Here is a 5,782-nt window from a genome sequence, read left to right on the forward strand (position 1 = left end):
GGCCGGACTTCGGTATTGCATTTCAGCTTGGTGGCTTAAAAATTAATTAATGACTTTGGTCATTAAAAATCTGAAAATTGTAATAATTTTTTTTATATAAAACGATCCAAATTTACGTTCAGCTTATTCTACATCTTTTCCTGATTCCAAAAACATATAAATATGTTATATTTGGATTAAAAACAAGCTCTGAAAATTAAAAAATATAAAAATTATGATCAAAATCAAATTTCCGAAATCGATTTAAAAACAATTTCATCTTATTCCTTGTCGGTTCCTGATTCCAAAAACATATAGATAGGATATGTTTGGATTAAAAACACGCTCAGAAAGTTAAAACGAAGAGAGGTACAGAAAAGCGTGCTATGCAGCACAGCGAAACCACTACCGCGCTGAACAGGCTCGTCAGTTTCACTCCGTTATGAATAAGCGGCGGACTGCGGTCATTGTGAAAAAATGCAGTGCGTTCAGTTTCATTCTGTGAGTTCCACAGCTTGACTAAAATGTAGTAATTTCGCCTTACGCGACTTGTTAGTTATTCCGACAATGTACTGCCTCGTTTACCCCCAAAACGAGGCATCTTGCACACCAGCAAAGAAGCATCATACCCCCTTCTGGCATAAACTCTTGGCAAACCCTCATGCGTGCCAGCGATGCGAACTATGCCAAGCTATTTTATACTTAGACGACATAGATAGATGCATGTATATGTATGGAAGGTTGAAGAGACTTTTTATTGAGGCCTGGCAATCCTGTAAGACTGATGTGACCACACCCTGCATGGTTGATGCATCGACACAGTGTTTTGTTTGCACTGTATAAGGGCAGAGAGAAAGCGACGCAGTTCTGCACTTTCTCCTTAAGGCCAAAATACATCTGCGCAGTCGCCACTACACCACATGCTGCGATAGGGATTATGACGAGTACTTGGCCTGTTTTCTTTTCACGCAACGTGTAGCGGGCTGGGGAAAAAAAAGAATCACCTGAATAATCTTCAGTGCGTCGTCTGTCCTGCTGGCGTTACATAGGTGAGCGCCGGGCCTTAAAGGCATTGATCGTCCATTAAAACAGTTCTACTTACCTTCTCAGATCTGCCCAGGCTTAAATGAGAAACGACACCGACTTAACAAACCAAGACGTCTCTTCTCGACTCTATCTTGGGGCGGGGATATAGCTCAGTTGGTAGCGCGCTGGATTTGTATTCAGTTGGCCGGTGTGAGCGTGAGTGCGATCCCAGGTTCGGCGGAAATTTATTTCAGAGTCAACTTTGTGTGCAGACTCTCTTCGGTGTCCGAACCCTCCCCCCGTGTACACTACATTGGGTGTGCACGTTAAAGATCCCACGATTGACAAAAGGGTCTTTCCTGGCAAAATTGCTTAGGCACAGTTAATAATTGTCTACCTATACCCGTGTGACTTGGAATAATAGGCCGTGAAAGGTAAATATGCGCCGAAATGGCTGCAATCTACTGGCCGTATAAAATTTCATCTCACACGGCATCACTGCAGAGCGCCTAGAACTGTACCCACAGAATATGCGCGATATAAGCGTCATTGATTGATTGATTGATTGATTCTTCTGAAATGAAATCTCATGACGTTAGAAGTGAAATAAAGTTCGAGAAGACGCCAAAATGCGAAAAATGAAGTCGTGCTAAAATTATGTCACTTCTTCTGTAAGTCTCCCGAGGAACTGACACAGAATTTCAAGAACAAACTTTGTCTTGGTGACTATGTCATGTCTGCAATGGAATGTTACTCGTAAGGTCACCGCCAGGCTGTGCATGTACCGGTATCGTAGTTCATTAACATGGGATAAGATCAACCGGGTTCGAGACGCCACTCCCATCCAAGACCCGTCAAACGACCCTTGCATAGGCCCGAGTATGACCAAGTACGTCACATGCATTCACAGTGATGGATCTGCCAAGGGTTTCACTATTTGGGATAAGACGAGCCCTCCATTTTCTGGACACATACCACAAATCCTCATCCTGAGCAGATTGAGATTTTTTTTTTAATTTTTTTTTTTAGACTAACAATAGTGGCCTACAAAAATTAATTCATCAACACAGCTCCTACCGTGTACTTTAAAGCAAATGGTGGTGATTTGAGAGAGTCGGCCGAATCGTTCGCACGAGAAGGAGTTTGCCTTTGAGCTCCGATGATCATCGTGAGTGCATATGCCTCGGTCATACTCGGCAAGTGCAAGGGCGTATAGTAGACCCTGTTGGTGTTTTGGTTCGTCGCTTCATAAAAATATGGTGGGTTTTTTTTCCTGAAGGAGGAAGAGTTAATCCAAAACAATTTTTGATGTTCGTTTTTTTGATACATGTGCATGTATGGACGTATGAAAAAACATTTGTGATCCTGCAGGGACGTCTTGCTACTCCAATTCTTTGCAAAACTAACGTTCTAGTCATCTCTAAGGTCATGGATCTCTCTCTCTCTCTCTCTCTCTCTCTCTCTCTCTCTCTCTCTCTCTCTCTCTCTCTCTCTCTCTCTCTCTCTCTCTCTCTCTCTCTCTCTCTCTCTCTCTCTCTCTCTGGGCGTTGACCTAATCTTAGGCCAGGATAAATACAGTGCAGTTCACCAACCTCTTGTAGAATTCAAAACAAAAACAACATCCGCACGTGACATTCGTCGATTCTTCTTCGCTCGTGTCTGAAGAGCTTAATTTATTATTGGCAGCCACCCTGCCACGGCATACAGTTGAATTTTTATGAGGTCTCTTTGATCTGGTGAACCGAGGAAATTGTATTCTGCTTATTAGCCGTTTAACTTTCAATGCTGTCTGACATTTCTGACAGTTTGTTTATATAACAATGTATCCCAAGGTGACGTTCAGAGCAAGCTATTTTCAACCCAAAACATGATGTTGTCGAGTTTTGCTATCGATGTGTGTAACCCCAGACAATGCTTCGGAATGAAACTGGGTTGATGTTTTTGCTTGACTTTCTGTCCTCTCTCTCTCTCTCTCTCTCTCTCTCTCTCTCTCTCTCTCTCTCTCTCTCTCTCTCTCTCTCTCTCTCTCTCTCTCTCTCTCTCTCTCTCTCTCTCTTTCTCTTTCTCCATGCAATACATTATTCAACGCGAACGTCAAACGACCGATATCCGCAGCTTTTACCAGTGCTTGTATAATGTCCTACCGGCAAGGTTAGAGTTACCGCTAACGTGTTTTTGTCCTAAATTTTACGTTGAACAACAATAAATAACTAAAAATTAAAAACACAACCCTGCATACTAACGTTTTGCTATACTCTGCTGGGCATACATTGGTCAAATGAAAATTCAAGTAAGAGAACTTTGTTGGAAATACTTTGATTTAAACTGAGATCAAGGATTTTGTTGAATTTGGTTTTTACAGAAAACCTTCAAACGTAATTCTAAACAAGTCGCGTAAGGCGAAAATACAACATTTAGTCAAGTAGCTGTCGAACTCACAGAATGAAACTGAACGCAATGCCATTTTTCAGCAAGACCGTATACTCGTAGCATCGTCAGTCCACCGCTCACGGCATAGGCAGTGAAATTGACAAGAAGAGCGGGGTAGTACTTGCGCTGAGAAGGATAGCACGCTATTCTGTACCTCTCTTCGTTTTAACTTTCTGAGCGTGTTTTTAATCCAAACATATCATATCTATATGTTTTTGGAATCAGGAACCGACAAGGAATAAGATGAAGGTGTTTTTAAATTGATTTGGACAATTTAATTTTGATAATAATTTTTATATTTTTAATTTTCAGAGCTTGTTTTTAATCCAAATATAACATATTTATATATTTTTGGAATCAGAAAATGATAAAGAATAAGATGTACGTAAATTTGGATCGTTTTATAAAAAAAAATATTTTTTTTACAATTTTCAGATTTTTAATGACCAAACTCACTCATTAGTTTTTAAGCCACCAAGCTGAAATGCAATACCGAAGTCCGGCCTTCGTCGAAGATTACTTGACCAAAATTTCAACCAATTTGGTTGAAAAATGAGAGCGTGACAGTGCCGCCTCAACTTTCACGAAAAGCCGGATATGACGTCATCAAAGACATTTATCAAAAAAATGAAAAAAAAGTATGGGGATTTCATACCCAGGAACTCTCATGTCAAATTTCATAAAGATCGGTCCAGTAGTTTAGTCTGAATCGCTCTACACACACACACACACACACACACACACACACACACACACACACACGCACAGACACACATACACCACGACCCTCGTCTCGATTCCCCCCTCGATGTTAAAACATTTAGTCATAACTTGACTAAATGTAAAAAGGGGGCTTTGGCGGGGCACACATTATTTACTCGATATCAGATTGTTTGTTTTTCACTTTTCTTAGCCGTACCTCGGGAGACGCGTAACTGAAATGACTGTGTTGACTTTTGGGCAAGATGTTCTGCAGTATACGCAGCAAATTACTATATACTTCTTCTTCTTCTTCTGCGTTCGTGGGCTGAAACTCCCACGTACACTCGTGTTTTTTGCACGAGTGGAATTTTACGTGTAGGACCGATTTTTACCCCGCCATACGCCGCTTTCGGAGGAAGCATGCTGGGTATTTTCGTGTTTCTATAACCCACCGAACTCTGACATGGATTACAGGATCTTTTTCGTGCGCACTTGGTCTTGTGTTTGCGTGTACACACGGGGGGTGTTCGGACACCGAGGAGAGTCTGCACACAAAGTTGACTCTGAGAAATAAATCTCTCGCCGAACGTGGGGACGAACTCACGCTGACAGCGGCCAGCTGGATACAAATCCAGCGCGCTACCGACTGAGCTACATCCCCGCCCAAAAATGACTATATATATACAAGGAATGGCGAATGCCTGTCCAACTTTCCTTGTATATCACACTTTGACTATTATTATTTTAAATTTCAAAACGTCTGTAGCATTATGACCTCCTCTAGAATTATGGCGTTGCCGCGATGGAACGGGTGTGGGGTGGTTGGAATAAGGGGATGAGGTGTTAAGAGGAAATGATGGACATTTCGTGACCTATAGAGGCATGGCCGGTTGTAATTCTGATCATTATTTTGAACGAGGAAAGAAAACATTGATTGCATAAGTAGACGACCCATTGAAGCTTCTTACTCTCATTAAATAAAAACTACCTGGCCTGAAGTGAACTCCAAAGTGCATAACAGCCTATATAAATCCATCCATGCATTACCGGACTGGGTGGCCGAGTGGTAACGCACTTGCGCTCGGAAGCGAGAGGTTGCGAGTTCGACCCTGGGTCAGGGCGTTAGCAATATTCTCCCCCCTTTCCTAACCTAGGTGGTGGGTTCAAGGTCTAGTCTTTCGGATGAGACGAAAAACCGAGGTCCCTTCGTTGTACACTACATTGGGGTGTGCACGTTAAAGATCCCACGATTGACAAAAGGGTCTTTCCTGGCAAAATTGTATAGGCATAGATAAAAATGTCCACCAAAATACCCGTGTGACTTGGAATAATAGGCCGTGAAAAGTAGGATATGCGCCGAAATGGCTGCGATCTGCTGGCCGATGTGAATATTCCATCTCACACGGCATAAATAAATCCCTGCGCCTTGAATATGTGCGCGATATAAATTGCATAAAATAAAAATTTAAAAAATTTAAAAAATAAATCCCTGCGCTTAGAACTGTACCCACAGAATACGCGCGATATAAGCCTCATATTGATTGATTGATTGATTGATTATCTTTCCATTCACCTGCGCTCTGCAATACCTGGACCGACTCCGCCCTTGGAACCATGATTGCAGCCATCAGTCTTCGATTTCGGG

This window comes from Littorina saxatilis, linkage group LG4, assembly GCF_037325665.1.
Source record: "Littorina saxatilis isolate snail1 linkage group LG4, US_GU_Lsax_2.0, whole genome shotgun sequence".
Lineage (NCBI taxonomy): Eukaryota > Metazoa > Mollusca > Gastropoda > Littorinimorpha > Littorinidae > Littorina > Littorina saxatilis.